This window comes from Bombus vancouverensis, chromosome 2 (genome assembly GCF_051014615.1).
Source record: "Bombus vancouverensis nearcticus chromosome 2, iyBomVanc1_principal, whole genome shotgun sequence".
NCBI lineage: Eukaryota > Metazoa > Arthropoda > Insecta > Hymenoptera > Apidae > Bombus > Bombus vancouverensis.
The window spans coordinates 12,356,775-12,374,866 of NC_134912.1; the positions used below are offsets into that span (position 1 = coordinate 12,356,775).

At 36.3% G+C, this 18,092-nt stretch overlaps 1 protein-coding gene across 5 annotated transcripts in view; it reads right to left on the reverse strand.

The window, feature by feature from the left end:
- The window catches only part of kek5 (leucine-rich repeat, immunoglobulin-like domain-containing kekkon 5 protein), a 413,026-nt gene that overhangs the window by 21,776 nt on the left and 373,158 nt on the right, over window positions 1-18,092 (reverse strand). For 4 of the 5 annotated variants that reach the window (XM_076624520.1, XM_076624514.1, XM_033345527.2 and 1 more), the window contains one exon: window positions 11,728-11,792. The gene's annotated coding sequence lies outside the window, so the exon portion shown is untranslated. Of the gene's footprint in view, window positions 1-6,932; window positions 7,392-11,727; window positions 11,793-18,092 lie in introns of those variants that run through there. The other variant, XM_033345529.2, reaches the window with a different exon arrangement.

Below are 18,092 nucleotides of genomic sequence, written 5' to 3' on the forward strand. Positions count from 1 at the left end.
TCGCAACATTTCCATCCTGAACAAGATTTTAAACGATCCACGGTTCCTAGAAACCGATTCATACGTATACTCGAGCGTCGATTAACGGATCTTTTCACATGCAAAAAGCTTCCTCTCATCGACGAGACTCTCCTCGCTTAATATCCGCTATTTCGCGAGTAATCGTCGAAGCGGCAGCCAATAAATTACGAGGTGATCGCCGGTTTGCCAGGCCATTATAAATCCTATCGGTCGCCTCTGTCATAGATACGTTCGGACGATACAAATTCCACGTTCGCTTCGGACAATCATACTACGTGCACTGTCTAGTTTCGACGATATAATTATACGATATGTTAATTAAATCGTTCCTCGGAAACCTGTTGTGTGTTAATTCGCTTATACACCGAGATTTGTTTGTCAATAGCACATATCGTAAACTGTAACTCGATGACATCTTTCCATAAATTGGCACCAAAATCAGGATTATTTTCCTTCCTCGCCGAGAATATTTTCCGTGAAATATTCATGCGCTGTTTGAATGACTGAATAATTAATTGATATCCACGTAAATTTGTTATGATCCAAACAAAATGGTAAATTTAAGTTCTTGATTATCTTGAAAGGAAACGATTGACAGCCGAATTAAAACTCTGTTTGGAACTAAGCTGATATTTAGAACTGAAAGTTGTCTGAGAATTGATTGCAAACAGTTAATTGTTTTATTATTTTTAGGTGTATCTGAAATATTATTAAAATGTATTGAGATATTTTTGTAAATATATCATCGCAAGTTTGTATTCTTTATCTTAATTTTTGATTCGTTTCTTTCTTCTGAAATAATATTCTGTAACTGCGTAAAAAAGAATTCTACCTTTTTTATTTTCGATCAATAGACATATACGAATAATGCATTTATTATTAAATTATACCATGAAATTCACCACAGCGCACGAAGTAACGACACGCAATAATTAAATGCAGCGTTAATGAAACTACTTTCGTCAATGCATCGAGCTGACTACGTTCGTAGATTTTTTCACGATAAATTCCCCCGATTACGTTAAGCGATCGTATTACCCACTTCGGCATTTTATTCCATGCATAATTTTCCGAGTAGAGGTTGTTCGAGAGCTCGTTGCGTTTAATCATCCGCAGAAATTTGTCATTGCATATGCACCTGCACGGTCCGTGGAGTTTCAAGCAACGTAGCAACGTGTCATGCTCGACCGAATCAATCGAATAAACACTATCGATTCTGACATTCACCAATTGTACACATAAATTTTCTAATATCTCCAACAACACCGTTAGAACTCGCATTGTGATTAACGCTAAAGCTATCGATGACTGTAGCATACAATTTATACAAAGCAAATCAAAGTGAAAGATACAACGGAAAAATACATAATGCAAATAAAAAAATTCTTGTCCATATATTTTCAAAAAAATTGTATGAATCCCCAAAGTGCGCAGTAATAAATCTATCAAATTTCTATGAAACATTGAGAACTGATCATTTTGATAGTTTTAATATTAAAGAATTTATTTTTATTCAGCTCGTGTGATAAGATATATTCCTTGTCTTCAAACAAAAATTTTAGAACTTGCATTCTACAGTATTAATTAAATTTTGTTATATAAAATAGTTCATATAAATTCATGGATATTCGAGATGCTAATCGATCTTTTTAATTCATCAGGATGGAATACAGCAACACGAGAGTAAAATGGGCTGGTGCTGTTTACTGGGGAATATTCTCTCTTTTAATTCGATTTAATTTATTATATGCCATAACAGAATACGGTTTTAAAGTTGGTGAAAAAATTTTCTATAAGTGAGTAACGTAAATGTAGTTACGAGTGAATTCTGTTTGATGAAATTAAATGAAAATACGAGGCAGTGGTTGTATAAAAGGATATTCATTTGAATTATAAACAGTATAATTAAAAAACAAGCAATCATTTTTGTATATCAACAGACATACAGAATCTGATACGATATTTATATTCTTTTTTTTTTTTTGCTCCTAGTACATTTAAACAAATCGATATCAATCTGAGAATTTACATCTTATAAAATATTGCAGATTCAAAAATAGTAAAAATCGCGGCGACTTTAAGACTCTTAAAACCTCAAACTCAACGTTAAAGAGATACCATGGTAAAACATAAAGATTTTGTAACAACGATTCACAGGAACAAAATTCGCTAAACGGATCACTGAATCAAGATTTTCCTTTCTCTCTCGGACGATCGCTGCCGTCAATTAAATCGTTCAGACCGTGAATGAATTCTTTCCCTTTAACCTCTGCTCTCGAAACGATTACCATCCGCCATTTCGTTTTATTTAATATCCGCGGCACTTGATTCGTTTCGTGCAAAATTCACGACCATATTATCGGACAGAGAGCAAAGAAGATAGTAGAAGAAAGAACGAGAGAGGAGGTTGAAACGAGCCAATTCGTGTTGTATCTTGGAATAAAAATTTCAAAAGTTTCACAGGTTTCACGCTTGGTCGAGCTATCGATCGAATCTCCGGTCCCGCGATGATGCAAGAAAAAGCCGGAGGATGTTTGTCCCTTATTACGCGAAAGTTCCATCAGGAACGAGAGATATTTTCATACAGTCGCGAACTAGGAAACTGGCTCGTGCTCCGTGAGGTTGGATAGCTGTTGGCTGCGAAAGAAGTTTCGGGTAATTATTCACGGACCGAGTGCCTTTCGAGGAGGCGGAATCGATTCGCGAGAAAACGAACGCAGGTCGAGATCTAGAGAGCATCAAGGGAGTTCGTTCTTCCCAGGGGCGGTGTCGTCTATATACGGTACATTATATTCTAGTTAGAGTGAGAACTCCGGGGGAAGATTCAGTTTCAAAGTGGGCCACCACCGGGGCGCGTAATAACGAAACGGCGGAGGAAAAGTTTTCGCTAAACTGCTTCGGTCGAAATACAAATCGTTGGTCGGTCGAAAGCAAACCGCATAGACACCACCAGTTTTTATATTTCCCTGGTGTGATTATGTTATCTCATTCGAACCACATCGCGTTCGTTCATTCTCTGTTTGTATCATTCTTCGACCTAATTTTAATTAATCCATTAAGACCAATGTTACGTTAACACGACAATTTATTTGCTATCTTTTTCTTCAGTCAAGATACATTATCAAATTCTATATTTTAGTATTGAGACTATGAAAGGGAGACGAATTTGTTTAATATTTTATTGTTGTTTGTCTCACGTAGAAGTAGTTATACGAAATTAAAAGAAAGTTCAACTGTTTATAACATAATGATAAATTACTTTTTGATCTTTAGTGGGTTAAAGTGAAACACGAACATGATGTAGGAGGTACTACTTTGTGCAAAAAAGGAGAATTGTGTTTAATTATGGAAAAAGATAGTAACTGTAGGAAGCACAAAGCAAGCTAGAAATAGAGTTTTTTTTTAAGTTAAAAGGACACCCGATTTATTATCGCGTGGCTTCGTTTTACAGTGTAAATTTCAAAATGGTGCTGGATAATATGGTATCATCATTTATTATGATCGATCATTGTTTTTACTTTGAAATTTACGTTTTAGTTCAAAATATGCTGCACCGAGGAGAAATTTCAATTTGAGGAGCTGAAGTACGCTTCAGGGATAATAAGTTCCAACTCTCAAGAGGTATATTCGCTCTTCAAATTTGAATATCGATTGAAGAAATGGAAATTGCATATATCTTGTATCGTAAGATGTAAGATTCTTCTACAATAAAACGAGTAATTTAAAGAATTTTTCATTATATAGCACTTTCGCGTGAGATTATATTCTGGATTTTATAAAACATGAGAAAATATTTTTTTCTTAGATCTTTCGTCAAAAGAGGAACACGTGAAAGAGTTATATGTATGTGTAATATATGCGATGCAATTTCTCTCAATCTTTAGTACCAATACATTATTTACATACTTTTAATTACTATTCTATTATCAAAAAATTGTATCTTGTATTCAATGCCAGAGGAAATCTATAAAAAACTAATGTTTTACTTTATAACTTTTGAATAATCGCGTATAATCATTTCATATTCATGCCCAATAATTCAACAACGTTCAACGCTCATTCATAGAACGCACAAACAATGGAAACATTTTCCTTTCAGGAAAAAGCAAACCAGCATCGATTTAAAAACCCAAAATACACCGGTGCCATTGATAGAGAATTCGAATATCGTCCAGACTTCGACGATGTTTTGATGCTCAAAAAATTTTCGCTATTTTCATATTTTCATTGGTCGGTGAGAACCGAGTGGAAACCGAGAACGTTCCGTTAAAAATCGGAAAGCTTTCCAAGCGAGAGGTAATTGTAACCCCGGGCGAAAATTAATGGACCACTGTATATTAACGATACAAAATACGTTATTCATCCAATAATGGATACTCCAAGCGTTCGACGCGGTTGCATCGAAAAATAAAAATAGTATACTATACGGTCGATGTACTATGGCGGAACAGAGTTCGCAAGATATTTCATAATTTGACTATTTTTCGAGGAGCTGCATGTCACGCGCGAACGTTCAACCTCGTTTCCAAGTTCGTGAGAGCACGCTGTTGTGCTCAGGAATAAGGAAGAATCAATGAAAATTTAGATAATTGATCCTTCTTGTAATCTGTGCTTAATTGTATCAAGCACGACTTTTTAAAGGTTGAAAAAGTACGATCTAATTCTCTTGTACGTTACTTAGTTTTCTTTTTTCTATGTTTTTACACATGATATTATTTCATCAATTCCTAAATACAGAAACATATCTTTCCTGATATTTTTATAAAGACATAATACACCAAAATTTAAGACCAAATTTTCAAATCTTTTTCTTTCGTCAATGTGAAAACAAACTTAAGGAAGGATCGTAGGGAGCTAATTGTATAAAAATATATCTTAATCGTTATTTCCTACCAAAAATAACTGTATTTAAATAACAGAAGCGAACTATAAGCGTCTCTGAACAGACGTCTGCGTCTGTGAATAATCTAATCGTTCCCCCAGAAAGAAATCGGAGAATTGGAGCTCTTTTTCGAAGAGGGATCGTATCTGGTATATATGCCGAATGTATGACGCAGCCACTGCAAGTAATCAACTTTCTAATTATAAATGAGAGGCGGCGCGAATAGTGCACGAAGGGAAGCTTGAACTCTCGACGTGAGGTCACTTTCCACCGATAAGCTGTTAATACTTAATTACCAATGAATGTCGATACTGTCGACGCCAGTTGTTCGCGTAATGACGTTCGCTGATAACGCGATTCCATCGACTCTTGCGCGAAACGCTTCCGTAATTATTTCCACATTTTCTGTTTGCCCGAGCTCGGTAAATTTTTATGATCAATCCTGCGATTATTTTTGAAAGGAGAAGCGCGGTCAATAACGAGGTTAAGCGAGTTATTATCTCGAAAATAATACCGATGATATCCATTGTACGATGAAGAAATTTGTATAACTGGTGATTCATATAACGAATGATCGATCCTATTGCGAATAGGAATTTTCATTCTTTTTGAGAGAATGGATATAAAAAATATAATTTATGTTATATAATATAAAAGCGGTTAATTTCATGATTCCATAGTATCACAATATAAAAGAGGCTTTTTGTACCATTGTTCTTGACGAATAGTAATACTTTAATTACGCGTACGTTTGACAATGAAAAAGGGTATTAATATAATATTACAGAAAACAATGGTATCAAGTTCATTGTGTTAAAATAGTACTTCAATCGGAAAGAAATTACATGATCGTGTTACGGGAGAATATAATCTTTTCATCTGCTAATAAAGCCACTCCATATATCGAACGATATAGTCTCCTAAATAATTGTAAAATTATTGAAAGATATTCATCAGAGACAAAACTTAGCAAGTATTCACGAGCACATGTACGAGTTCGACGTGACTAAGAAGCGTTCGCCGATAACACTTGCGGAGGAGCGTTTCGCCATTACGTTCGCTTCTAGGTTGCAGCTCGTATTCCCGTAATGTGACAGCGATACGGGGAAAACCAAGACGGAACCCCAGAAGGCTCGAAGCAAGATATTAATATGGGTGAGGAGTCGATATACACCTGCTGCCTCCCTCTTGGGATCGCACCCTTTATGTAACTAAACCTCTCGTCGTGTATTTGGTCACACGCACGAAACGCGTCCATGTGCGTCGTGTTACGTGTGCACGAGCACCGACGAACGCCAGAATACCGCTTGTGATTACGAGATACAACCGTCTCCGGGGAGATTTCTAAGGAAGAACGATGTCGACGCTGAGGGAACACTCACATGTACACTTACGTATTTACGTAAGTAGATGAAGGATCATATGGGTCACTACCGACGTCCTTCCGGCGTCCTATCTCCTCCGCGTGTTCCTTAAGCGGTTTAAATGGAAGGGACTGACAGCTCGTTTGAAAAAAAAAAAACAAGGGGAAAGCGAGGATTTTGGTAACGCCGAGCTTGCCGGTGTTAACTGGGACGAACAGGGTGTTACGAAGATTAGAAACGTCACACATGATTCTTTATATACATTAAGGAATCTGTATGTATATGCATGTTTCGTGTTTCTCGAGGCTCTTTTTCTTGATACGTTGTTTGGAGTGTGGAAATGAAAATGGAGCGGTCCTACGTTAGTTTTTGAACAGTCTAATTTTAATTTACGAGTAGCTACTGGAGAATTAGGTTGGTGGAGAATGCTTGGATCTGGCATCATGGTGATGGTTGAGTTTAGTTGTAGCTAACGTTTGGGCTTGGCTCGGATACATTAAACAGAGTAAGTTTCACGGAGGAGAGGATGAAATTATGTAGCGTTTTATTGATAGTTCTACTCGATAGAAAAATACTCTTGAGACACACGTGACATTGATAACGACGTGAAATTTAAAGGAAGGTTAAGAGGACAAAGATGTTCATAATTAACAGCATGTACTTACGTGAGCAGACTTGCTTGTTTCTCTCAACCGTTTTTAAAAACGTCCGCAGAAAAAATACTTGATCGACATAATGTTGCAGCTTTCCTCGATGTAATCATGAACCGAGGCAATGTCATAACGAAGTGTGAAACCGAGAAAAATATATCCACTGTCTTACGAAGATTGTAACACAAATTCGACAAGCGTTCGTTTCATTACAGATACCGATCGCATAGAACATAAAATACACACGATCACTTTATCCGCTATTTTCTCAAAAAAATTGAGAAGATTATAATTTCATCGTATTCGAACAATATTATTTTAGAATCAAATTATTATTTTATCAATTATTCTTCTATAGACGCTTTCATCCATAAACGCAATTCAGTTTATAACGGATATACTTTAATCATTGCTATTTAGTCTTGCGAATGGAATCTCCCGTTTCTGAAGATACTCGCGCGGCACGAAGTAACTTGCGAAACTAATTGGAAGAATTGTGGCGCGCCTTTGTTATTGACGCGGCGTGATTGAAGCGCTACACTATAATTTCCGTTCCTATCTCTGCTCGTATAAACACATAGCACGCGATACAATAAAGTACACAGACGTCAAACAAGGCGCAGCTGTGCATTGTAGGAAACTTGTATTTTTCAGCGGATTGTTAAGATTACGCGGCTTGATCCATCTAATGGGATATCCCTGGGGATCAACTTCATCTGGACAATCGAAACGGGTATATATCAGAGTATACGTCTAAGAAGATAATAAGAGGTAAGACATATTGCATTTTACAGGGACAGTCGCAGAGTGTACAGTGTTTCAATTTCAGATCTAAAGGCTGTTCTAAAAATAAATGAAAGAAAAGAAGAATATTGCAGTTAGTTATTCTAGAAATGAATTGAAGGAAGAGAATCGAACTTTTGTTCAAGATAAATATAATTTTTAAGGATTCGACAAAACGTGGAGTTGATCGATTTAGCTTCTGAGAGATTCGTGTTATATTCTCGATAAATTTTCAAACTCGATTTTCTGAAGAACCAAGTTTCAAATGAAAGAATTTTCCGAAAGAAAGGTCAAATTACCAACTGTAATGATTTTGAAAAGAAATTTCAGTGAATTGTAAACGAGAGAGATCTCGAGATTTGATTAGATCATCGTCGTTCGCGTGTTCCTCTTAACAATTCTGTCAAGAATCAACAGAATAAAAATGAAAAACTCGGTGAACAATCTCGCGTTCGTTCGTCCTAATCGGTACGGAGATCTTTCGTAGAAAAAGCGTGGAGTGGCGACCAGAAAATTACGAACAAACGATAATGACCACGTTATGGTAACGGGCCAGATAATGAGAACTGCTCGCGTAAATCTTCAGTTGCGTGGTCATTTATCCAAGGGGGGTGTACGCGGGATTTAAAACCTACTCTACGAGGCCATGTCCTCGGTAATTTTCTTTCACTGGTACAAGAAAGCACGAAAAAGAGATTCGTTCCCGCATCAAAACTACGGGTCGACAGGAGAAAGCACGTAAAACGGAAAAAGCAAAAAAGAAGGCCATTTTTCCAGTCGGTGTAATTATCAACGATATTCTTTTTTCTCCGTTCCTTCTTTCTTCGTTATTACACCTACTGTAGAGTGAACGATAATCGGGCGACAAAGAGACAAGGTGGAGGCAATGCAATAAACGAAATTCCTTTTAATCCCGTAGCTAAAACCTTTTCTCCTTAATGTCTAGTTTCCAGGATCGGGATGGTTTGCAAGGATGATTAGCAGTCTTTGTATATCTCATCTTCTTTTTTTCGTTCTATCCTGCATTCGCTTTTCTAGCGAATGCAAATGAATAAAAAAGAGAAAAGGGGATGAAGAACGTCGAGGATAACAAGTAGGTATTTGCTGTCACGTTGTCTGCGCTATATAGTACGTAACAGTATATCCCTATTACTCTCGATCTCGTTAATATCGTATTGGAAATCGTTAATTCCTTCTGTTATGCGACGACAATGTTCTTTGTCGCGAAATGTAATTCCTTATTGGATTTGTGAATCCTTAATCTTAACAAGAAACCATTTTCACCGCGTTTTATTATTCTTCGATTGTGACTTTTATCTTTGTTGCAATTTGTGACAAACACTCATTATTTTGTATAAGAAAATACTTGGTTTTTATATGCGGAGTATTATACGTGGAATGTTTATTGATACGACGTTTACATTAAATTTTTATCAACAGAATATTCGTAAAAGCTATGAACGTAATTGGTGAAAAAGTACGTAATATAGTAAATGCATGTAATGTATGTATGTAATGAACGTAAATTATGAAAAATTCAGTGTAAATCATGAAATTCGATCAACGGTAATTCATGGAAATGTTTATAATATAAGCACCTAATGAAAATCCGATTAACAGCGCACGTGTTAAAATCTATGGTCAATTAAGATCTCTTATCTATTATTTATTACAATCTATTACAATCTATTTCATAAACAAATCGAATCTCTTATTTACGATCATGTAGTCACAGTAAACCAACGCAATGATCGTAGTACATCGACACTAGATAAAAGAATTCAAAGCAAAAGTTGATCCGGATAGCTGATCGAAAGCAACCGGTTTGGAGAGCATGCATTTCATGTTCCTACGGATATAGAAACGTATCGAGCAAACGCGAGTTTGCTTCTTTGTCGGTGGAGCCACCCTGTTCTCCGAGAAGTTTTCTGAATATTTCAGGCCACGTGACGCGACAGGAAATTGCGTAAACTTTTCAAATAAGCCAGATGATTGTGTAAATACTGTAAACCATTCAAGGAATGCGTTACTTGCTACCGCTCACTTCGTCTCAACGTTAATCAGAAGCTCGTTAAAGACACTTCTGAGGTGTATCTGACGTGTTTGAGATTAATTTCAGAAACTCTAGTTGCTGATTAGAACCTCTGTGTTATTGAGTTTTCTTCTTCGAATCCTTCATTCCTGACAACAAAGTTGTTCCGCTGTTGTAATGAACTTGAAAGATAACTTTAGAAAGAAGAATATTCTTCTTTGGTATATGCCTTTTGTACTTTAAATTCAAATTATATATACACATATGTATAGAGAACATACGTATTCATACATATTTCATGTACAATTGTAATTTAATACTGGCCTTAATAAAGTTCATTTAAATTATTATAACACTGTACTATTTTTAATTCTTTACAGTACTTACCTCTGTAAATATTAGAAATACTATTATGTACATTCATGAGCAATGTACATACCGTAATTAAAGAAAAAATATTACTGAAATTAATATTCATACGTTACCTCATGCAGGAAAAAATATTTGTATTCTAATGTTAGTTATATCTTTCAAATATCGTTTTGCTGTATAAAAGCTTCATAAAAGCTTGTAACAACAGAAACTTTAACGTCTTCTCATCTCCACATTCTTGCTTTTGCAAAATCATACATAGTTTATCCTCTTAACAATCGCCGCTATGTATTTTCCTATAACCCGATTATTTTCCCGTTAACTACGATGGTTGACGTAAAAAAGATATCAAGACTGCGTCTTAAAGGCGCGCGTTATTTTTCATGCTGAACAGTCAGAAGCAAAACTTAGTTTTTAAAGCTCCAAGATACTGGCAAAGCTAGGGGGACTGTGCGTTTTTTTTCGTTTGCACGATCCTTTGATCTTTCAACATCGCTGTAAGAGTTCCGGTGTATCAGCCGTAGACGCGCAAATGAGAAACTTCTGATTCCGTGAAATATTCAGAAACGTGTATCAGAATCCATCTCCTTCCTCTATCAAATATTATTTGTTGAAAAGAAATTATTTTTCAAATTACTTTGCCTCAGAATACTTCTGTGACGGAGGTAAATCGAACGGAGCTCCTTTATCGAGATATTTTTTCAGGGAATTATATCACCGCGTAAAACTACGCATTCCTCGAACGTTTCCCCACTAAATTCATTAACGAAACGATTGGATATTTTATGCTATGTATGTAAAGGTAATAATTTTCAATTTTTTGGTTTGGATTGGAAATTAACAATTCGTCGATGTCTTAGATAATTTATCCCGGATTCATTTAAAAAGGCACACAAACAATTATTTATCGCTAAATTTAAATAAAATTTGCTAAATTTTAAATGTTTCACTTCGTAGATATAAAGTGTTGCAGCAGTAGCAATATGAGACAAGAAACCTGAAATTGAGCTGTCATTAAATGTCCGCATGTATACTTGCGATGCTCGACTTTTGTATTTTGAAAAATCCAAAAGGGAAGAAAAAAAGAATTCACAGCGAGAGAGCTTAAAAATATCGTTGTACTGTCCTATCATCGCTAGTTCCACGAGTTCCGCCGCAAGTTGTACAAACAATCGTTAACAAAGAGTTCTCTTTTTTCTCTATCTCTCTCTCTCTTTCTCTCTGTCTCTCTCTCTCTCTCTCTCTCTCTCTCTCTTTCTCTATCTATCTCTCTCTCTCTTGCGCTCGCTTCTCTTTTTTTTTATCGGGGAAAGAAAAAATTCACCACTATGTTTAGAAAATCAACTTCGTCGGTCGGCTTCGCAAAAGACGACGGAGAAGTAGATGCTGCAAGTAAAATGCAAAATGGTATACTGAAATACAAATACTAGAACAGCCATCGAATAGGAGGAAAACTTTGGAATTTATCGACTTAATCGTTTCAGAGTAAGAAAACCGCCGGGGTGAAACGGCTTGGCCACGAACTTTCTCGAACAAATTGGAATCGGTTGTTTTCCAACCCTGTTTTCGTGGGCCAACACAGTGGTAGATATAAATGTAAATACGAGGCTAGGAAACGCTTACCCTTAATTTAGACAGAAGCGAGAAATCCGTGACCGCCTTGAGCGTCACTTTGCCGAGGGAATATTCTGAAATAGAAACCAAAGGAAAAACGTTAATGGTATCGATAGTTGTTGATGAATAAATTATAATAATTTAAGATGCTTTATGTCAATTTGGTGTTATATCTTTATATCCCACGTTCTGCAAAATGTCATTACTTAAAATAACTCATAAAATATTGTATTTACAAGATTGATAGCGAAGAAGTACATTTTCATTAATTTTATAAAAATAGGGAAGGTAATACATACAACTTTATTAAACCTTCTGAGGGAGTAATATATCTATTCTTTATAAATTTCCTCTTCCTAACAATCGTAAAGTCACACAATGACACGATAGAACAGTAATACGTCACGATTTCCAATAAATAAAATGTCAAATATATTATCGTTTCCGTTTGCCATTCTAATATGAAAGGAAAAAGAATAACCCCCTATATGTCACCTAATCCACAAACCTACTACTAATTTAGTATAATGCTAACTTACAAGTGAATCCGCAACAAGTATCGACTCCGCAAAGAAGATCAACAGACACAAGTCTACTTATCCCTGGAGACAAGAATTTTTAAACTAGAACCGCGTAAATAATTCATCGGGTTCGAAGAGGATTTCCGGGTGTTCGCGAATTCTATTTTACTGAGCAAACGTCCACGCGAAAGTACCGACCGGACAAAGGGGAGCTTTTTCCCCTGTCCGGTTATGAGAGACAGGAACGAAAAGGGACCGAGAAACGGCTGCGATACGTGGCATTCTATGTTGCACGGTTCGGCAAACAGCGAAACAAAAAACTTTCTATTAATGGGAACAAAGGGACCTGGTCGAAATCTATTCGCGAGTTATACGTCGAGTAAGCCGCTTTTCGCGGCGGCTGCTTTCAATTTGGTGCCGAATATTCGCGGGAAAACTGCTACAATGCTCGATTTTCCCTTGGAAAACGTAACGAAACGTATATTGAAACCACGTACCACGTACGGAGCAAGTCGAGTTTGAATCACGATTTGTGATCGAACGTCGATAAGGTAACTCTTCTATTTTGTGCGATTCGTAACGCGAAATCGGTGACAACATCAAGCTATGCTCGCGAACAGAGGTGGGATCGGGGTAGAATCGTTTGTCTTGAGAACTGGAACGGAACTACGGCACCACGAAACTTCAGGTGAGCGGAACTCCGAGCCGCCTCGACGTGCCATGAAGAAGAAGATAAGAAAATCGAGACCCGGTCGAGAGCTACCTTTTCTTCTCTCCAACTTCGTGACCAAGATTTATTTGCCTAGCTAGGTTGGCGAGTGCTACTTTTTACCATAGATTAATTCTGTGGGATAAATCTTGCGCTATAGATTTGCACAGTGTTTGTGTTATGTACACTCGCGTGAAAAATGAGCGAGTACTTAGTGTACCTTAATCCCTTAACCTACGATTTACGTTCGAGAATTTTGGGCCGATTTATGTTTGGTCCGATTATCTACTACAGGCTATGCTCGTAATATTTACGTTTGGCCCGATCATCGTACTACGGGCTACGCCCGTGGTTGTAGGTTAAGGGGTTAAACGAAGTAGTTGATTTTCTAAGTTTTTCTTAAGAAAGAATATCACGATTAGGGATGGAAAATTTTTAGAAGAGATTATATAGCCTCAGAAATATAATTAACATTTTTAGTATAAAAGATCATTTTTTTGAGCGTGACTTATTTTTATTATTAGCAGCAATGACGAAAGAGGAGTTTAAGTCTTTGAAAAATTTTCTAAACTTGTACAATAGACCGTAAAAATATTAAAATTTGATTTAGCTTAAGTTTGGTTATAAGATGAGCAGTATTAATCCGCTGTGAGTTTAAAAGTGCAAAAATTTAAAAACAAGGTAAAACAGCTACAAAAACTAAACAAACTACCGAGAGCACGATAAAACACAGAAGATTAGAGCTAAACAGTGTATGAAGATTATAAGTAGAACAATTGAGACCTTCTATCTTTTACCTTAATACTAATAACTAAAGTGAACTTTAAGTAATGTGATTTATGGCAGAACACTCTCATTTATGTACTCTATCAACTTGTTCGTTTTTGGACACGATAATCTCCGTTCCACATAAAATGCGCTCTCTTATTTGACATTTTATCACATAACAATATCATACAAAATTTCATTCCATATTATTAATAAAGCCGGCAAATTTAAATACCGTATAAATTGCAGAATTTGTACAGAACGAAAAGCTAATAAAATATTGTCGCGTAAACTCTTTACGAGATCGTGCTCCCATTAACTTTAAAAACAATACAACCGAAACTACCAAGTTTATTCGAGCCATAATCATATCACGGTAACGCAAAAACATTGATAATACTACATTTCCGGAATATTCAATCACTATTTAGCGGACGTTTGCAATTTATTTATTAAATTCCTATATTTATTAATTTTTATTTTCAATAATATCGAACGCAATCTCGTACTGCAAAGAAATATAAAATATATACATATTTATTTGATAAAATCACTAGTAATCGCTAAAAATTTGATCAACCCTGCTGTTTATTCACAGTAAATATCACTAAATATAAAATATGAAAAATATAGAATTGTAAATGTGGCTTATAAAAATTTGGATTAGTTAAATTCGAATTCAAATTTTAGAATTTATTAGTATGATGAGCTTACGGAAATTATCATTAAAATTCCGAACATTAAATACCAGCACTTTATCTTTGCCAGTGAAGATCTGCCAGAGTTTCTATAGCAGACGGGTATGCAATAAGAGACTCGCAGATATTGCCCAAAGTCATAACAAAGTGCTTTCCACTTTCATAGCCATATTAATTGAATACGCTATCACGAATAACATCTGAGAGTTATCGATCGAATCTGATTGAACGTGAGCTCGCAAGGACTCGAGGTCTTTCGAGGATATCTATTCTCATCCCTTCCTCCGTCTTGTAATGGACTGTTTCCAAGGAATAGCAAGCACTCATTTATAGGGCAAAATCGAAAAGCCTGAGGAAACAGGATTTTACGAGGGTAATCTAGCCTTCCAACATCGAGGAACATCTTTCCAATCGAGGTATTTAATTATTCTAAAGACGTACAGTACCACATGGTTTATGTTTACCTATCGGACATCTTGAATTATCTTCTCTCCGCAACATTTGCGCTCTCTTAAATTAGAGCAGAGTTCATTTTCATTTTTTAATGCAACAAAAAGAAGGACGGTTTTTACTTTGTGACTTGTAGATCGTTATCAAGACAAGGAAGTTCAGTTCTAGAGATATTTCACACGAGTGTAATTATAAGCAATATTTTATCTTTTTCAATATTTGTGATGTCGATTGATAAAGAAGCAACAAATAAGATATGTTATACCTAGTTGTTCAGTAAACTCGACTTAAATCGTCTGATACGTTCGTGGTTTTGGAATAACTCTCAAAAAATTCATCGAGGACGAAGAGAAATTGAACAACGGTTGGGACCTTCCATAAGCCACAAAACTTCATAAACTTTGACGACCATTATTTTGCCGACGTGCAAGGGAAAGTACCCGTGAAAGTATAACGTCTGTCAAGCAGATGTCTCGAGTCATAAACATTCTGCACAGATGCGCCCGCCTTATTTCGCCTAAGCAATCACCGGTGACGGGATTTCCAGCAATCTCTTTTTCCCACATGTTCTCACTCAACCGTTGACTTTGAACGATACTTTTATCTTAGGCCTAACAACCCTTTGCCCAGGCCAGCCTCTATTAAATAAATCTTTTCTTAATTTCCTTTACCTCGTTTCCTTCGTGCTATCCCCGATTGTTCGTTTTAATCGCTAGAGAAAGTCTATCTCTATGAGTGTAACTAATTTTCCCAACTATTCGGGAGAATAAGATTTTAGAAAGAAAAAAAATATTCTTTTATCTTCGATCTCTTTTCTTGGATTTTTCATGTTATTATTCTGTTCATTGTCTTCGTAATTTAATGCTAAATGATATGACGAATATTGACAAAGAGAACAAAACCGGTTATAGGATCCGATATCGAGTTGCGCTTACGTGGAATTCTTAATCAGCAGATTATGATTTAAAATGGAAAGTAGGTTGTAATCTGTGCATTATCCACGTTAATGCAGACCTAATTTATTATAGATACGGCATGTGTAATACAGCGCATAAGTTCTACCGGTCTTACGTCCTGCAAACAAACAACTTCCCCGAACCTATTAATTATTTAACTTTAATCAACATTTATGGAAGTTTGATTAATTATTTAACAAGCACCCTTAAGCCGGATATTACTTGATCACTAAATTTATGCTCATTTATTTCTATAAAGATGCGATCGTATTAATCTAATTTTAGTTACTATTTAATGTATGAAGTATAACTTCTTTTCTATAGTGAATACAATAATTTCGTCTAATAATAATATGAATTTTCTTTATCCATGCGTTAACGAAAAAGTTCAAATTCCTTTGTCTATACATGTATCATTCTTTACTTCTTTTTAGTTGCACATGCAACATATAATACATGATATCATTTCATAATAAAAAAAATATTTTATATAATGTTATTACGATATGTCACAGTTGAGAAATGATAGAGCTATGAATTAGAACAGAGACTTCAATTCATGTTTTCGCGGTCAAATAAATAATTAACGCGGGCACTTCTCGCTTTGTTACCAAGCGGAGAAATCAGGCATGGATATGCTTTCTCTTTGTAGCGTTCGCCAGCTTCATAGGAGCATGATAATTAATTACCGTGGCTTACTAACGAAGAGCTCGTAATGGGTGTCATCGAAGGAGACACAGCATAGCCTGTACCGAGTTCTCTTACTAGTTTTGCTGGTGGACCTTATGGAACCAATTATTGCTGAGGCGCGAAAATATAACTTTACACCCAACTGCGTACAGTTAATTCCATCTATTTCACGGAAATCCAGTTTCGATAATTTTATCGACGGTTACACAGATGTAAATGTTTATTTCAAGTGAATTTGTACATCATTCTTGCTAAGCACATCTTATTACACATTAATTAATGCTATCGTGGCATTCTATACCTATAGAGTAAATAGTTGTAAAAATAAAAACAAATTAAAAGGACTTGGGAACATGTAATAATTGATAAACAAATTAAAAAGCTATGTAGTTCGTTTTATGACTGAAACTAACGAGTAAAACACGGTAAAACGTTTATATTTCTCTTGGGTAATACATCAAACTTCCATTTCTTAGAGTATATTTTTCTCAGACCGCAATTCTTCCACATTTATGCTCATTTTCTCCGATATAGCCTACAGCCAGCAGTAAAATTTGAAACAAAGATGGGAGTTCTACGGTCTTGTCAGTCGTCTGTGCCTTTGTTTAAAAATTCGAACGAAAGAGAGACCAAAAAGAAAAAAAATTGAAAATTAAGTTAACTCGAACAACAAGAAGCTCTTTCAAACCATGGACCTATACAGAGAAAGAAAGAGAAAAAGAGAAAGAGAGGTAGAAAGAGCACACCTGGAAACAAAACCTTATCGTGGCGGTTGGCGCATTTACAAACACACGAGCAGTCCAGTATACGAAATCAAAGCCTTATTCAAAAGTCCTCTATTTTCGACATATTCCATCAGTAGAAATTCTGAGAATCTCGGTTTGCAACGTCTATTACGAGGCAAGAACCGCAGCAGCCTTTTCTTTCAGGCTGTTTCTTCGCCGCGTGAAAAGAGCCACCAACGAGCAAGCAAGCAACCAAGCAACCAAGCAGCCAGCAGCAGCCAGTAGCAGCGACGGCAGTAACCAACCAACGAATTCCTCTTTCTTCTCTCGATTTCAAATGCGGAACATCTACGCGCCGACAATGTGGCTTTTCTTGCCGCGGTAACGGCCGTAATACGAATTAAATTATTTCTCCCGGTACGAAAAGGGAAGAAAGAGGTCAGGAGGAGCACGCTGTGGCCTCCGAACCGGGTGAACAAAGCGAGACGAAGCTGCGGAACGAACGAAACGTAGCAGAAGAAAAAGGGGGTTGGCGGCCGGCGACGGTTCTCAGCCACGGCGCCGGAAGACCGAAAGGAAGGGATGAAAGAAAGATAAAGCGCGACGTTAAATCGGATACTTTATACGTGTAATAAGCTGCAGAAATGCATACTTATGCGCTGCAGGAGTTTCGCAAGACCCATAACCATCAGGAAGCAAGAAGAATAAACGCTTCTTCCTCGCTGTTTAGTTATTCGTCCGTTGAAAATGTTGAGATGTTATATTCGAGTATATTCAAGGTACATCCAAATTGGCTATGCTCGTGTGCTGGCAACTAGGAAATTTTGGGGAGTATAGTCAGGCATGCAGGAAATAAA